General features: G+C 42.0%; 1 long non-coding RNA gene across 1 annotated transcript in view; it reads left to right on the forward strand.

The window, feature by feature from the left end:
• The window catches only part of LOC133282396 (uncharacterized), a 120,504-nt gene that overhangs the window by 6,303 nt on the left and 95,633 nt on the right, over window positions 1–18,568 (forward strand). Inside the window, exon 2 of the long non-coding RNA XR_009747641.1 lies at window positions 13,074–13,182. This is a non-coding gene — a long non-coding RNA (uncharacterized LOC133282396). The remainder of the gene's footprint in view (window positions 1–13,073; window positions 13,183–18,568) is intronic.

Below are 18,568 nucleotides of genomic sequence, written 5' to 3' on the forward strand. Positions count from 1 at the left end.
AACAAGACCTCCGAGAGAGATATAGATGTCCGATAAAGATGAAAAGGAAAACAGACTAATACCAGGCCACATTAATAATAGCCATGTCATGTTCTTAGAAAACAAAAGTCATCCGCTGTGCAATTATTGCACATTTCACAGCAGGAGGAGGGCAAGGTAAAGAACAGAGATGTGTGCAGAAAGGTCAGCTATGGATTTGAGATATAAATGCTTTAGTTGCAGCTGGGTTTGAAACTGCAAGATTTATCTTCTGTGATGATAATGTGTTGTGCTCCCAAGTGTTTAAGACTGGTATTTTGTGAGTGTTCTTTACTGAGACCTTCAGGATGCAGTTATATTTCACATATAACTCGTCTAACCTTCAGCAAATGAAGCTGACCAAATTTGTTGTCTTATGTTTGGGTAGGGTTTAGATTGACAATGCATTATCTGTGGCCTCTGCTGTTAATTATGTTTTTAAATGGACAGTTCAAGTTTAAAACTCTTCCTCTGCCTGTGTCCCCTGGTGGTGCTGTGTGCATGGGTCAAGCTCTTCCTTCCAAGGGGCAGAAGCTCTGACCACCTCAGCCTCTCAGCCCTGCCATGTTCTCTGTGGGTTTTGGAGGGGTCAGCCCTCCTCAGCTGACATAAAATTTTGCTGTGCTCTCTTCAGGCTTTTTTTTTTTTGCCTCCTCTTGTGTGTGCTGTGATTCTTGTTTTTGAATATCAGAAACCAGAAAAGGTACGTGAGAAAAACTGCAAGTAGAGATGGCTTGGAGAGGCTTTCAACCCAGTTTTATGGAATGGAGAGAATGAGGTTTTCCTTGTGATGAGTCCTTCAGTTTGCTTAAATAGCCAAAAGAGAAGACAAATCCCCAAGCTCCACAACCTGTTGGAAATCATCAAACTGGCATAACTTGAAGCAGCCAGGTCTAAAGACTTTAAACACCTGTTTGCTATCTGCAGTTTAATATATAAAAGTTATATAATATGAATATATACATATGCATATACAGATGCGCTTAGTAAAATAACGTGCTTTTCTTCTGCTAAGAAGCGGGGTTTGGGGCTTGACCAGTTTGAGAAGATACTTGGGACTTCCACAACATGACTTGCTCCATTCAAAAGTAGCAGAATGTAACTTAAAATATGTCATTAACAACTGTTTGCATTATCCACATAAAGCAACGTAAAGGGCAGACACTTGCACCAAGACTAGTTAATCATGCCAGAAGTATGCTAGCTTGAATTTTAACAGAGATTATTTTAAAGGCATAGTTTATATAAATATTTGTACTAGTGTACTTATACGAACTGAGCCATCTTGACTTTTCCCACAGATAATCATATAGACTTGGTGAAGTATAGGCTGTAGACGCTTATGCTATGCCTTTCACTTCACTGACAACAGTTCTCCTGTGTAACATAATAGGCCTGATTATCACCAGTACTGAAGCAAATGGTTCAGCCTCTTTGAATCTTTCTCTCCAAGATGTTTTCTGAATAAAGTGGTAGTTTCTTCTCTGTTCTGTTTTCTACAGTTAGTGGCTGTGGCTGATGCTACATGATCATGATCAAGAGTTCCTAGAGCTCAGTCTTCCTGTATATGCTTGCAACTTGCACTCTTCAAAATAATGATTAAACTTAATTTAGAGCAATTTTGCCATTAAAATATGGCATACTGAATATGACTATGATTTTAGCCAGTCCCTTTCAATGCCCTTCCAGTGTAAATGACCTGTTGCTTGTTGAATTTTGTTACTCTCAAACTGTTGCTAAGATTTTTTTCTATCTGTTAAGTTTTTGACAGTCTCTGTAGAACTGACTATGGTGCTCTTATCTATCAAAATATTTTCTGCTTGTCACTCTTTCTGCATCTCTATGGTCAGAGGCCAATGGTTTGGTAACAGCAGTGACAAAAGGTTCTTGATAAAATTGCAAAAGTGTCTGCTTATCCCCTGGAGCCAGGAGGGTCCAAACTCTGAAAACATTCAGCTTCAGGGATCCTCTGTTTTCACATTTGGTCTCAGAATAGTTCTTTATTTAAGAACTGCCCTGTAATACAATTGTGGATGGGAATCACAACAGAAGGCTTACCTGCAGCTCATGTATTTTCTGCTATTGAAGATGCTTAAGCTATAGATTCTCAGCTGTTATACAATTTTCCAATAGAAACCCACTAGATTTCTTCTGCTCCCTCTGAAGGACGCTCAAGGAGATAATGAGCTATTGCCGGAGTTGAGCAGAGATAAGGTAAAGTTTGCTTAGTACAAAAGTACTGTGCTAGTGCTAAATGACTTGTGGACAGTTCTGTTCTACACAGTCCCTCAGTTTATATGTGCTCAGTTTGCATATAAAACTGTATTTTCTAGCTGCTGGCCTCCAAATCAAATGAGATGCCAAATGAGATTCACAGAATCACAGAACCCCAAGGGCTGGAAGGGACCTCAAAAGATCATCTAGTCCAACCCCCCTGCAAGAGCAGGGTAATCTAGAGTACATCACACAGGAACTTGTCCAGGCGGGCCTTGAATATCTCCAACATAGGAGACTCCACAACCCCCCTGGGCAACCTGTTCCAGTGCTCTGTCACTCTCGCAGTAAAGACATTTTTCCTGATGTTCACATGGAACCTCCTATTCTCCAGTTTACACCCATTGCCCCTTGTCCTGTCACTGGACATCACTGAAAAAAAACTAGCTCCATCATCCTGAGACTCACCCTTTACATATTTGTAAACATTGATGAGGTCACCCCTCAGTCTCCTCTTCTCCAAGCTAAAGAGACCCAGCTCCCTCAGCCTCTCCTCATAAGGGAGATGTTCCACTCCTGTCATTCCCAGGAAGTCTGACTCAATGAAGGTGTGCATCAGGTGAACACACCGAATAAGGATAAGCTTTATTCTCCCAGTAAATGGCATGCCAATTTTCTGAAGTGGCTGAGAGCCATCGAGCTGGTATCCTGGAGAGCCAAGGAAGGGGAAGCAGTGGGCACAGTTCACCAGCAAGAGATGATTATGGCCTCAATGCGTAAGCAGGAAAGGAGAACATAAAACTGCATGACAGAGAAACTTAGCAATACTGTCCTCTGCCCTCTCTGCTAACTTGCTTCCTTCTACAGCTGCAATTTTGGACTGACAGGAATTACACGATGGCTGAGCTTTGTTCCTCGTCATGTGATTCATCCTCAGCTTGAGTGCACTTGAGCTGCTAGCAAACTGCACATACTCAGAAGGCAGAGCTCAACAATCCTTGCATTAGCTTATGTTTCTGCTTATGAGTCTCATAATGCAGGAACCACCTCAATGGAGACAAATTATGCCAATGCTCAGTGTTTTTGAAAACCTTCCCTAGTCCCTGGCATATTCACTTTTTCACTCTTCCAAAAAGTAGCTGACACACTTCTATGTCTTCCTCCCCTTTTTTGCTTTTATTCTTCTTCTTCTCTCTTTTCACTCTTCCTGTGTTTCTATCTTTATGCTGATTGAATATCAGTGATACACAGATTTTGGCCTAAGTTTGATGAGTTAGATATTGAGGATTTGGTCTGTTTATTAAATATCCATGGCCCAGAGGTTTTTTTTTTTGTTAATATCTACTGATAAATTAGGCACAACAAAAATATTAGAGATGATGGGTTGCTGTTATTTAAATGCAATGATAGGCACATAATAGGAAAAGCATAAATTTCACATTCTGAATTCTTACAGACATAGTCAAGTAGGTTGATGGAAAGGTTATGAATTAAGTACCGAAAAGGCAAAAAGTTGATTGCTGCTGTGGTTTTTATTTTTTTTAATTGTTTGCAAAGATTGAGGCAGCTCAAAGTTACCAAAGTGCCGATGTTTTCTAATGGAAGAACTGAAGCACTCCATGTGCCTTTTGTAAGTATCTCCAGAGGATTTACTTCAATCAAAAATCAAATGTAACTTAGAGTAAGAAATGCTGCATGCCCATAAGATCCAACCACAATGGAGTTAACAATGAATTGATTTTATGCTAAACTGTGTAACATCCCAAACCAGCAGCAGAATTCAAAACCACTTCTACAATGGGAAACATTAATGCAGCTGCCTCAATAGGATTTTTTCTCCCTCTCTGAGGTTGGAGGGTGGTGTACGTTTCAAAAGACATGGGCTCTACTTTTGCCAAATCGTCATTTTGCTTGCAAGTTTGGAGGCCAGAAAAATCATTTAAAAAAGGAAGGAAAAGAGGTCATGTAATGGCAGCAGAACGGCCCCTTCGTACATGCTGGAAGGCACTTGGCACAAATCACACAGCAGCAGAAATGCATCTCTGGCAGCTTTTGTGGTGGCCCTTGGCCCCTACCCCAGGCACTCTCTGCTCCCTGTTCTGTTGACCAGTCTACTGTGGAACAAGTGAATTTCCCATCCAGTGAGCTAAAATCAAAAAATTGCTGCATGATTGATGGTGTTTTGCTATGAATCATGCAGATTTTCAAATAAAAATGGGAAAGCAAAAAATAATTGGTCAGCTTGTAGCTGGGAGGTGGTACTTGTTCGAGATATACACAGATTATACTTTTCTCTACTAGTGCAAAAATCCCAACAAATGATCTGAAAGAACAACCAACACTGGGGTGAGGGTGTGTGTGTGCGTGGTGTGCCTGGTAGGGTTTCCTACCCCTTCTTGCAAAGCACAGGCCTTAATGAGTTCCAGGGGGACAGTGGCTTGTCAATCACAATATACTTTTCAAGTAATCGTCATCTCTGCCCCATCACAGAACCACAAGGCATGAAATAATTAGAAAGCCCAGAGTAACTGCTCTGTTTTACAAGAGCAAAATCCTTGTGTGGATCATTTACATAAACTTGTCACTTCCCATTACGGTTCTAATGCAAGCTGGGTAATAATCGTGGGACCAGGAGAGGGGAGGTCAAGGTATGATGCTCCTCCATGTTTGAAGCACAAGGTATGCATGTGCCCAGCTTTCCATCCCCCACTGAATTAATGTAAAGTATCTTTTATTTTCCATTAAATAAGAACTATTCATGCTGCTATGGTAGCAGACCATGTGCAGCCTCTTCTTCTTAAGAGAGAAAAAAGGCTTTTGCGTCAAGCCATTGTTAGAGGAGAATTCACTTTGAGGAGCATTTCAAAGCTGATCCGATAGGGGAAGGAATAATGTTAAATATTTGGTATGAAATATTTATAAGATGCACACATGAGCATCTGACAGAGTAGCCTGGAAAATACACATTCTCATCTTTGACAATTTTAGCTCTTTCTGTTTGAATGAGAGGATGGAGAGGCGTGTGCATAGTGAGAATTGTGTATGTGTATAAATGCATCTAAACACGCACACGCATACACACATGCAGAGGCAGACACACTTGCGTACAGACGCCTGAATGGGTTGATGGGATTTAAGGCAATCTGCATCTGAATGCTGCTCTCCAAAGATGGTAGCAATAAGGGTTTGCTGAAGTCTGTTTTAATCACCGTGAATGAGAAAGCTCTGCACTAACACCTATTGCTAGGGGCATCCACAGAGGAGTGGAGGTGATGGGTGCTGCTGTTGCTGTTTTCCAGCAACCATTTTGTTGGTGTTATTCACAACTGTCCTAGGGCATCATCTGCATTTCTGCCACAAGAAAACAAGCCTCTGCTTTTTGCACAGATTTACTTTCCCCATGGGCACCCCTGCATGGCTGTTTCATTTTACTTTTATTTTTAAAAGTGAGTACAATTAAAGGTGAGCAAAGAGCAGATTTGCTTATAGGCAACCAGAAATGTGTTTTTTTAACCTTTTAATATTTTTTTTTTTTGGCTAAAACAAGGCAAAATTTATTTATTTCTTTTCAGTTTTTTCTTTTTGTTTTCTTTCTTTCTTTTTTTTTTTTTTTTAACCAAGGGTCTGAGAGAGGTGTCAGGAAAATGGGTTATCACCTCATTCTCAGTCCTTATGACTAGAGATAAAGAGAGAATGTAATGGCTCACTCCTTATGGCAGTCACAGTGAAGTGCACGGGGATGGCATACATTAAATAACCAGGATAAAGAAAACCATGTGATCTGCTTTCTTGTAAGGGAATCTAATAGCTCTCTCAGAAACCTTATTTCCTTTTCCTTTTTTTCTTTTTCCCCCGATGTCTCTTCTTTGCCTGCCCCACTTGTACCACCTGCAGGCTGTTGTTATTCTCTGGTGTAAATGCCTATCTGGTGTAGGCTGTAAACAGATTGGAGCAAGACTTCTCTGTCTGCAAAGATCCTTTCTACATATGCAGTGCTATACACATATTAATTAATAGCAATGTTTTTTATTAACTAAAAGGCCGTATATTTCTCTTTCTATGGGCTGGGATTCTCTCTCCCTTTAAAAACTGCTAGATTAGATGCCCCAGGCAGGCTCCATGCATTGTACAATGTTTTGATGTGAGCAGGCGGCTCAATAGCAAGGCAGCATCGTTTGCCCTCATCTGCCAGCTTTTGTCTTTGAGTGGAAGTGTGGGGCCTGGTGAGAGGTAGGATATGAACTGTGTCCAGACTCTGTTCCTTATCTCCGAGATCACCAAGAGGGAGAGCATTGTTGATGGATTTAAATCAGCTTTTTCTCCCCTTGTGCACAACAAAAGTCTAAATCCCTTTTCAGACCAGATTGCTCCATTTCACTGCATGGGCTAGGCAGATTGGAAACATGTTTGTCACTCAGCTTTTCTCCCAACCTAATCAGTAGATGCTGGGGTGGTGGGATTTTGGTGCTCAGTGTATCACCCTTTAATCTACAGAGTTGGCCTTTAAAAGCTGCTGATGGTGTTGCTGCTATGTGTGAGCTGCTGCTGTCTTTCATTTCTGAAGACAGATATAAAAATAATATTAACCACGAGTGTAAGCAGAGGGTTTAGCAGGGATTTGAATCTAAAATGTGGTACTTAATACTGGCCAACTTGATTTGGTCCAGCAGAGCTGAACCCCTTATTCTGTTATAATAAAGTGTGCTGTATATGGAGAGGATTGCAGCGGGATTTACTGTCTCTGTGTTTTAGTTCTGCTGCTGAATGGGCCTAAATGGTGAATAATGATAGGCCAGAGGGAGCTATGGTTGGTAAGAAGTGGCTCGGCAGACCTGTCTGCAGGCTTCAAAGGTCTTTCTGGCAACACTATGAGCTTACCAGTGTCCTTGCTTTTGCGGAGCTCTATAGCATGCCAGCATCATCTGTGCCTAAGACAGGCATCCTAAATGGACAAATCATCACAACAAGAAGGTATAAAGAAGCAGGTTAGCTCTTGTGAATTTGTAGAGGTCAGCAGGATGCTAAGAGGGAGAGTTAAGTGATAGGTGTGATGAAAGGTATAAAAAGCTTCAGAATAATGCAGGCTTTCTGGGACAGAGTCTGCAGCTATGTTTACACACCAAGTTCATATCTGCATGCACACACATATGTATGTTGTGCTAAGCAGAGCCTGAAACAGATATTGTCTGGGATCTCTGGCTAAATGCAAAGTAATTCCTTCCAGGAAAGATGTATTTAATTGGCTAGGTATGCAAAAACATTTCTAATTTTTTCTGCCACCAAAATATGCCGTGCATAATCTACCTTTCATCCCCTTGAACCACACCTGTATTGTTCCGTGGTATTAAAAGGTACTGGTAACATGCATCTACCAGCCCCATTTAATGTCCTGTATAGAAGAGCTGGAGTATGAGAGGAACATGGAACTGGGCATTTGGGAAGCAAGGGTCATTCAGAACTTCCGTCGAAATATTCAATTTATTAAGACCTTGCTGTGAGGAGGGACTGGCTGGATGAAATTGAACAGTCTTTCAGCAACCAGTTGAATTCTACCCTGGATTTGGACAGGGTAGGCTGAGGTTCTTAATGACTTCTTTGACTCAGTCTTCACTGGCAAATGCTCTCACCACACCACCCAAGTCTTGGAAGGCAGACACATTCTCACAGACTGTGAGAATGAAGACCCTAGGCCCACTGTAGGAGAGATCTGGTTCAAGACCATCTTAAGAACCTCAATGTATACAAGTCCATGGGACCTGATGAAATCCATCCGCGGGTCCTGAAGGAGCTGGCGAATGAAGCTGCTAAGCCACTGTCCATCATATTTGAGAAATCATAGCAGTCAGGTGAAGTTCCCAACGACTGGAAAAAGGGAAATATAACCCCCATTTTCAAGAAGGGGAAAATGGATGACCCGGGGAATTACAGACCAGTCAGTCTCACCTCTGTGCCTGGCAAAATCTTGGAGCAGATTCTCCTGGAAGGCATGCTAAGGCACATGAAAAACAACAAGGTGCTTGGTGACAGCCAGCATGGCTTCACTAAGGGGAAATCCTGCCTGACCAATTTGGTGGCCTTCTATGATGGGGCTACAGAACTGATGGACAGGGGTAGAGCAGTTGATGTCATCCACCTGGACTTGTGCAAAACGTTCGACACTGTCCCACATGACATCCTTGTCTCTAAATTGGAGAGACATCAATTTGATGGGTGGATAAAGAACTGTCTGGATGGCTGCACACGAAGAGTTGTGGTAAATGGCTCAATGTCTAGCTGGAGACCAGTAACGAGTGGTGTCCCTCAGGCTTCAGTGTTGGGATTGGTCTTGTTCAACATCTTTGTCGCTGACATGGACAGTGGGATTGAGCGCGCCCTCAGCAAGTTTGCCGATGACACCAAGCTGTGTGGTTCGGTTGATACCCTGGAGGGAAGGAATGCCATCCAGAGGGACCTCGACACGCTTGTGAGGTGGGCTGATGCCAACCTTATGGAGTTTAACTATGCAAGTGCAAGGTTGTACACCTGGGTCGGAGCAATCCCAGGCACGGCTACAGGTTGGGCAAAGAATTGATTCAGAGCAGCCCTGTGGAGAAGAACTTGGGGGTTTTGGTTGATGAGAATCTGAACATTTGCTGGCTTCAGTGTGCACTCGCAGCCCAGAAAGCCAACCGTATCCTGGGCTGCATCAAGAGGAGCGTGACCAGCAGGTCGAAGAAGGTGATCCTGCCCCTCTGCTCTTGTGAGACCTCACCTGGAGTATTGTGTGCAGTTCTGGTGTCCTCAGCATAAAAAGGACATGGAACTGTTGGAACAAGTCCAGAGAAGGGCCACGAGGATGATCAGGGGACTGGAGCACCTCCCGTATGAAGATAGGCTGAGAAAGTCGGGGCTGTTCAGCCTGGAGAAGAGAAGGCTGCATGGAGACCTCATAGCAGCCTTCCAGTATCTGAAGGGGGGCTATAAAGATTCTGGGGAGGGACTCTTCGTTAGGGACTGTAGTGATAGGACAAGGGATAACGGGTTAAAACTTCAACAGGGGAAGTTTAGATTGGATATAAGAAGGAAATTCTTTCCTGTTAGGGTGGTGAGGCACTGGAATGGGTTGCCCAGGGAGGTTGTGAATTCTCCATCCCTGTCAGTGTTCAAGACCAGGTTGGATGAGGCCTTGGGTGATATGGTTTAGTGTAAGGTGTCCCTGTCCGTGGCAGGGGGGTTGTAACTAGATGATCTTAAGGTCCTTTCCAACCGTAACTATTCTATGATTCTGTGATTCTCTGATTCTGTCATTCATGGACAGATGAGGAGGAAGTCTGGCTGGTGCTCCTTCTAGTCTGGCATCCCAGATTCCTACCAATCTGCCCCTGGGGATGTCATGTCCCTGCCTAGATCTCCAACCTTCCTGAAAGGACTGGAAACTCTTTAGTTTTACTCCTTCCATCATTTAAAATACAAAAGAGTTTTGAATGAAAGTTCAATTTCCAGCGAACTCGAGTTCTGTCTTTTTAGTGGTTATGAACTATGGCCAAATGTTTTGTTTAAGTGCTGAGTAACTCTTTTTAGTTATGGCTATCCAAGGACAAATGGAAAAACAGGACAAGGACAAGCAAGAAAGAAAACAGTCTTTCAGAAACCCTCCTTTATTTCTGGGAAAGGACATAGATTTTTCAAGACTTTCCGGATTCTCTCTACTCCTAGAAGAGCTGGAGGACAATCCTACTTGCCATAAAAGCACAAATTTTCCCATGTGATTGTCCTGGTACTGATTGTCCCAGACTCTCTTCCTGCCTGGATTAATAACTGAGACAGTTTTCAGCAACTTTTAGTACCCAAGTCCAAAACTTGTAATGAGCTGGACATTGTCAATACTTAGAGCAAAAGCCTTTGGCCTAGTTATGAATAAATAATGAGCTTTTTGAAGATGCCATTCCAGTGGGTGAATCTAGAAGTGAGGGCTGATGATTTCAGTGTCTCCTGGATCGGTCAGAAGCGGAGAATAATTGAGATAGATCCTAGGTACGTCTCTGAACAGAAGGAGCAGATGAGGGGCCATGATGAAGACATCAAAAATAAGAGAGCCATGCCTCTCAAGGAGAAACTTTCATTTTTCCCAACATGACAATTGAAATGCTGGTCACAGTGTACTTGAACATGGTATGAGTCCAGTTGCCTGGTGAACCATGTGTAAGCAATCCATATGAGGACTGTACTAGAGCGACAGCCTTTTTCCAGCAGTGGAAAACAGGTATTTTCTCTAGCTGATCTCTCTCTTTTAAAGCAAACTGCACATGCACATGTATGTACATATTTTTATGTATATATAGCCAATTTAATTAAACAAAATTCCTTACAAGCTGAGACTGCACAAGACAAGATTCAATCAAGAACTGCTTCTTTTTTTTCAATTCCCGTGTTCAAACAGAAGTCCCTTAGAAAGGAGGGCTGGATATTCCATACAGAAAAGTGTTGGCTTTTGAAACAGATTTTTTACAGAAGGTCCTAGTTAAATCATCTGATTGATTAACACAGATTTGGACTATGCCTGTGGAAATCACTGGTATTACAGGTTGTGTTGGCAACTAAGTGGGAAAAATTAGAGAAGAAAATCAGATCAGTTTAACTGAAAGTTTTAATAAAAGTTCAACTTCATGTGACTAAATTCTCCCCTCCCCCCATTAGGATGTGAATGGATTTTTCTCATTCAGGTCAAAATACTCAGTGTCACATATAATGTCTTGTTATATGGTACTTTTAAGGAGAGGAAATAGTAAAGTAAATGCAATCCCTTTCATCCAGGAACTCAGTGATTAGAGCACTTATTCTGTGTGTAGGAGGTCAGGGTTATGTTCCTTTCTCATCTTGAGGACACTTTAATTGATATCACTCAGATATTAGGGCTTTATTTATGTGGATGGGGGAGATGTTCTTAACTCCTTTTGTTCTACTTTTATTGGGAAAATACTTGAAATATTTTGGAAGGCATGGGGAGAATAATTTTGTGACTTAGTGCACTCACCTAGGAGAAATCAGGTCTGTGCTCCAGGCTGCATTACACTGACTACTTAAGAGTTTAAATGTCTCCTGAAGCAGGGACTACAATCCTTTTCTGCTTCCCCCATGACTCATCCAACCATTTAGGATAAAGTTATTTTGTGCACTGAGCTCTAATGAGTGATTTATCCTATGTAAAATATAACAAATTGAGCATGATGGACTGCTTGACCCCAGGCAGACAGCGTGGCAAGTAGGTTAATGTGTGGCAGGCATGGGCTCATAAGATGTCGAGGCAAAGACATAGAAGGGTGCCCAGCTCTACCACAGCCCAGTCTAATGCCTGAATAACATCTTTCCAGCTGCTCTGGAAGACTTACAAATCTAGCAACAACAAAATATTGGCCTAATGTAAGAAATAGCGGTGGGAAGATAAGAGAGCAGAATTAGCCAAAAAACCTTCTGTCTGGTTCTTTTCTTCACATCCTAGTCACAGCTACAACTTAAAAAAGATAAGAACTGATAGTTACCTTGATTACTTGGTGTTTGTATGCTTGAGAAAACTAAACTTTAAGACCTTAGGCACTTTTGTTGGATTAGACAGTATACAAAAAAAAACATTAGGCCTATAAAATAAATATAGAAGACAAAAAGTAAATGAGCTTTCCAACTACAAGAACACTTTTTTTCTTTATCTCCCCTGTTTCTGGGACTGAATTCTGGGGCAGAGATACACCACAAGAGGCACTGCAATTAGCTTGCTATTAGTGATGGTGGAAACATTTTTAATCAAAGAAAAGTATCTCAAAGGTAGTACCAATAGGCTGGGACAGTCTCCTTCCATCTGGGGACAGAAGGAAAGGAGGAGCAAAGCACCTAAATTGTGGTAAGGGCAATCCTGTGTAGTGAAATGGATTACCTAGATGAGAAGGACTCGCTCACAACTTTTCTTGCCCTCTTACTCTTCCTCAATGAAAATCAGTGAAAGTCAGATGGATTTTATCACTTTGGTTTTTTGCTGCTTTTGCAATACTTATATTAAGGCTTTCTTCTGCTCTCGCATTAATGCTTACCCTGCTTTCTTCTCAAAGCACTGGTCCTTTCCAGAGTCACTGCCATCAAAAGGTTCTCTCACTGAGGACAATGCCAAAATAAACTGCTCGAGGTCCCACCTCCCAAGACTCTCAGGAATCTCAGCAGAGACTGATGAGTTAGATTTGGCACCCATTTTGTGTTTTAAATATATTATTTTTCCCTCTAGGTCATGGATATTTAGACAGGTGTGTTTGGAGATTTCCAAAAATTAAGGGAATGACAAAGGTTAGCTTTGTTATCTAAGTGACCAAAAAAACTCCCTCATTGCCTCAGCAAGTGAGCAGGACATCAGGGGCCAGCTGTGATTGAGTTTGTTTTGTTCTTTCTCTTAGTAACAGACTCTGTCCAGCAGAGGTGTTAAGGCCCTTATGGCCTGAATTCTTGCCAGTGTCATTCCTTCATAACAATACTTTGTGCTTTTGTATTGCCTGAGAGAGTTTGCTAAGGCCTTGTGAGAGATTGAACTGGGCATCTGATGCCACCTGTGAAAATCCCACTGGTAACAGCTAAAAATTCGCCTCTGTGCTTCTGCTGGAAGCAAAACTCTTTTCCTAAGCTGTGGTGTGACTCTCACTGCTGTGGCTGCCAGAGAAGGAAAGCCTTTTAATTGAAGTCTTACACCTGAATTACTGTTATCCCTGCAGGAAAGAAAAAAAAAACCCAACAAACCCCCTCATGGGACCAACAGATAACTAATGAGTCTGTCTGCTGAGAGGCAGCAAGAGAAGCATGTCACCTTGTCTTGTTTGGTTTGGCAGAGCTGGAGCACTCATAAGAGACGAAGCTGCTACAACTTGCCTCCCCAGCTCCCAGAGCCACACAGCCTCTGCTGCCAAAAGCATTCTTCCACCGCAGCACGCGCGGCAGGTAAGTGTCTGCCAAATGACAAAACACAAACCTCCTAACAAGTAGCTGAGGGTAGGGTGGGAATTCCAGATAGAGACAAATCTATGTCCCTCAGGAGATCTGGAGCAAAATGATCACTATAAGTATTTCGCTGCTAATTAAGTTTTGATCCTTTGGCTTCACTTGAAACAGTTTGAGAGTATATCAACTTTGAGAGCAGGTGCTGACTAGCTTGAAAGCACTGGTCCATCAAATCAGGTAAGAGTTTTATATCCAGAAACTCCCCTAAAAGAGAGACTGTAACTTGCTAAGTGATAGATATACCCAGGCCCTTTCAAGTATAACATGTTATTGACAGAGTTATAATGCTTCTAACTTACATTTATTCCCCCAAATGTTTGCAAAATTCCCCTATGCTCTGAAAAAGCATCCTCTGTCTCATGTTCTGTCCTCTTCATTAAAGTGTATGGAATGAATGCCAAAGGAGACATAGCCAGGTGCAGCTTGGAAATCCCAGTAGTTGCTTCTCCTCTTCCTGCCTTGGTTTGGAATCCAAATCCAAACAGGAAAGTTTGATTTTAGAGGAGATGCCACTTCTGTTCCATTGTCTTCAAAACTTTCAAAGGTTAAGAGCAGAAGAAGGTTGGATGCATAGGACATCTTGTCCCCAGGTGCCAGAATATTTAGAGAAGTGTTCACCTTTTATTAGCAGCTCTTAAATTTTTCTTGGCTGACCAGAATGGAGAAATGCCCAGGAAACCAGGAAATAATTAGCTGTGTATGAAGTGGGAAACTATGATAGAGAGGTCATTAAAAATGTGGTTTATGTTTTTCTGTATCTGAAAAACTTCTTTCTTAATGATCCCTGTGCTACAGAGAACAACAAAGCACGTTAGGATAAATAAAAATCTGTACCATGCCTCTCTACAGCTATGGCTGCCTGAGGACAGAATGCAGAATGGCACATAGTTACAGCAGCTTGCAATATGACCAGCTCCAATTGCTCCCAATCACAGTTTGCCTTCAAGTCACGGTTGAAAGATACATTTTTCTTATAAGTTGCTCCCTGAAATGTGGGTCTCTAATGATCGCTTAAAAGAAAAAGTCTTTCCAGTGTCATAGTACTGCATTCATGGGGCCAAAATGATTCTGTACCTTCCTCCTCAGTGAATGTAATGGATAGTTAAAAACATTTGCAAGTCTAGCAGTCATTCTTTTACTGTTCTTCATTGTGTTGCCAGTGTTCTGGAAGAAAGCACTCAAAAATTTCTGGTATGCCTTCAAATTTCTGCTGCTCATACTGAGAGCCAGAACTTGCTAGTATACAGGTGATCAATACTGGTAGATGGATTTTCCTAATTATAGTAAGGTTTTGAGTAAGGTATTCCCTCAAGTGTTGAGGTAGTGGTACAGTTACCAGCTTGCTTCTAGCCTTGTGGAATTTGACAGACAGCTGACAAATGAGAGTTTCTTTGTAAAAACAAAACCAGCAATACAGGGATGTTTTCTTCCCAGACATCTTCCTTTGTTATGGGAAATGTTTGCATGGCTTTCTCTGTCTCTCCTATTGCCTTGTAGGGCCCTTCTGTGACTCAGGGGTGTGGTGCTCTCAACACTTTGTGAGGTTTTTCACAGTACTGGCTCCTGAACAGCTAACACAAGATTACTGGACCAGCTGCTGTCTAAATTAATAGCATTGTGTAGATGTAACTGGAGGCAAAATTTCACCCCAAACCAGATTTAGTCCAATGTGCCTTGTACTGCGCAGCAGATCTGGGTTCTTCAACCTCCACTGCTAATGTGTCATTCGCCCAAATTGCACTGATTTTGTATTGAGGACTTCTTTGTACCTGTAATCCAATCAGAGTTCTTTACTACCTGAATAAAGAAATCTTCCTAACTGGACAGAAATAGTTAAAGGATTTCATTTTCCATTCACAGAGCTGCTATAAACCATCCATTAATGAATTATGACAACTGCACCTGCTGAAGAGTATTTTACTGAGTTTAAGCATCATAAGTAAGCAGAGTTGCTCAGTATGTTGCGTGAATGAGAAGCAGTTGAAGTGTGACAGAAATTACAATACAGAGGTGTATATTCAGATCATCCATCCCTATTTACATCACAAGAAAATATGACATCATTGCAGGTCCATTATGTATGGTATCTCTGGTAAAAACCTTTGTGGTTTCATGAAGAAGTTGGGCCTAAATAATTTGCAAGACTGTGGAAGACTCCTGAGAACCTCTTCCATCTGGATCACAATGCTACAGGCCCAATGTGGTTGAATGAATTAGCCTATTGTTTTCAGCAGGGGAATAAAAAAATGGGGTTAGTAAATTGAGTAGAACATCCAACAACACTAGTCCAGCAGTTTTAGTGGTTATACCTTTCATTTGCTCTTAATTTGGATCACTGGATGATATTTAATCACATGATATTTGGAACACTGATGATAGTTAATTGCATGAGCTCAGAAACACAAGTTGGGAAGGAAATAAGAACATAGGATTGTGGCTCTCCAGTTAAAACACATTTGTGATGTCAGTTCTCCTTCTGTAGTCCATTTGTGCTCCAGCAGTGAGGATGAAGGCTGCTTAACACTTGTCTCCATGGGTTTGGTTCTGGGATGGAAGGATTTGCACATGTGATTCTATGAGGCTGTGGCTGGGGAATGTGTGCCTTCCAACCCAGCTGCTCTGAGGTAGGGCCTAACTGTTTCTAGCTGTAGAGCATCACTGCCTCCTTCCTGAGGGCCTTTTTGCCGGGTGAAGCTAGCATGAGAGGTCACAGAGCAAGCAAGAGGCTTGGTGCCAGCTTGTAGAATCATAAAACACATGTGGGTTAGGAGATCTAAGTCTTGGACACAACTGAAACATAGGAAACAATCTGGCAAGCTTCACAGAGGCATTTTCTGTGCATGGTCGGTCAGCCCAATGTGCCTTTTCAGCACCGCCACCACACAAACAGCAATCTGTGGTGCCTTCCACTATGCGTTTCTGGTTGCCAGAGTCCCTCTTTGCTTCTAATTTATGTTAGTGAGGCAGTTCTAACTGAAAGGGATGAGAAAAAGCCATAAAGTTTGCTAAGCTTCTCCTCTTCTCTTCCATTCCTGCATTTGGCAGAGCTTGGTCGAAATGGTGAATTGTGCCACTCGCTCTGTTGCTTTCTTGAAGTAGTTAATGCATGGGTCAACTTTTGGCATGTCTAAAATTGACTCATTTAGCATGTCTAGAATTGATGTGTTGAGCCCAAACTGCAGTCACACCAAGTGGCTCAGTCAGTGCTGTGTCTGATACTGGCAGTAGAAATAATGCATAAGGCCTTCATGCTGGCACATCCCTAGGTTAAAAGACTATTTTCACTTGAATTCCCTGAATTGTCTTCTATGCTAGATTCTTCTGTGTGGGTCTGAAAATAAATTATGCATCAAAATTAGCGTTAGAGGCCACTGTGTCTTATCCCAATCGATACTGCCTGAGGCTTTTGATGCTGATCAGGATGTGGAGAAGTTCCTGTGAAGGTGAAAGAATTGCTAGATAATCTTCAAGTACCAAGAAATAATATTTAAACTGTGGTTGTTCTTAATCTACAAAAGTTTTAAAACATTGTTTGAAGCTAGTGTGCTAGAGGAAGCAGGCTAAAATCAGCTCAATCCTTCCTCACTTTAATTGCAGTCCTTTCCTTGAAGGAGGAGCAAAACCCACGTGTTTGATGTACTGCTATGAGTTTTCAGAGGAGCTGAGAAAGCCCAATAGAAATGTTAAAGCAATCTGTGCTCTCCTTACCTCTGTTTTCCTGCCTCTCTCTGGGGTGGATATACAGCACCTCCAAGATATGGCAAATGTTCAGTTGCTTGTGAGGCCACGTCCCTACATTTCAGCTTGGAGCTACCAGCTGGCAGCGGCAGCAGCCCTGTGCTGTCCGGGTGGTTACAACCAGTGGCTTTGAAGTTCTGCCCTTCAGCTATCTCCTCTTGCATGCAGCTTGTGATACATGAGTCTGTGTCCTGCAGCTGTCTCCATTTAAGTCAGCAGGCATTTGAAGCACTGCTGGCCACCCTGGGGAAAGGGGCAAGAGTTGAACAAAATGTTCATCATCAATTAAACCATTGGAATGCCAGTGCAGAGTCTGATTCCCTGACACTTTCTCCTATAAAACCAGTGTCATGTCTGAGCTTTTTAATAGGAAAGAAAATAGGCAGCTGCCAAGGTCTGCTAGTTAGTATGAGTTTGAACCAAAGGAAAATCAATAACTGTGTCAAATGGTTTATAAGTAAGACAAGCTGACTTTTAGGCAGTGACTTCAGTAAGCTCCAGCTCCCCTTTAGACTACTGTATTCAGTTTGAAACTTCACTGCTAAATATGTTAGAGGAAGCCAACAAGATAATACCCAGGCAGCTAAACCAGCAGTGGGGTTTTAAAATGTTTCCTTGCAGTGAGCCAAATTCAGCTCTAGTGTAAGTGCAATTCCTACTAAAGCCAGTTCTGAAACTGCTGCTGAAGACAGGTTGAAAAAGCAGTTCAGATCTTCATCTTGCATTACACTATCTGGGTTGTCTTCACTAGGAAAGACTTCATCATGCAAAACATAAGCAAGAGGAAAATATGAACCACCTGGCTGTTTTACCCATTTAGTCCTGGGCTGAATTTGCTCGAGTATCTCTGTTTTGTCTTTTATGCCTATCAAGTATGCCTGCCTGTTTTGAGCCACAACAAAAGCAGTAACAACAGACTTTGACACCTGTGTTTCCTCCAGCTGTGAGTCTCATCTTTTTTCTGCAAACCACTTTATCCGCTTCAGAATGAGGGGCCAGTTCTCAGAATTACAAATGCTGCTCTGCAACAAATGGTCTCTTCATTTGCTTTATCTGTACAAGTGTGTGCTTCTTGGTCTTACTTCACTGTTTCTACGAACTTTACGTGCTGTGGGGTATGCCCCTGACTTACAGAGTGAGTTTGATGCAAATTGCATAACAAAAGACTTTACAGTGCAGGCTCACATGTTTAAATCCATGGTTATGTTCTTAAAGGTCTTTCTCTCCCTTACCAGCTGTCCTCCCTTAGTGACTAGTTCTGATAACAGCCCTGCTGAGACAGCAAATGGCAGAAAGCAAATTGTTTCTAAAAAAAGATAAAGGGTGGGAAGTGAAGACATAAAAAGGAAAAAGAGGGTCAGAAAAAGTTATTCTAAAATGCAAAATGCTGCTAAGCCTGAGTAACTTGACTGGCAATCTTTGATAAGGCTGGAATCACTGCCACAAAAATGAGTAGAAAATGTTGTCATTCACACAACAGCAAAGGAATTTACAGTATGAAAGTTGTCTGTCTTCTGGTGCATCTGTATACACCATGTGATGGGCTACTTAGCAGGCCAGGATATTATGTAAAAGAAACAATCTTGAA

This window comes from Pezoporus flaviventris, unplaced genomic scaffold, assembly GCF_033815535.1.
Source record: "Pezoporus flaviventris isolate CSIRO_AGI_PZ_B2104156 unplaced genomic scaffold, CSIRO_AGI_Pfla_v1 ptg000002l, whole genome shotgun sequence".
Taxonomy (NCBI): Eukaryota; Metazoa; Chordata; class Aves; order Psittaciformes; family Psittacidae; genus Pezoporus; species Pezoporus flaviventris.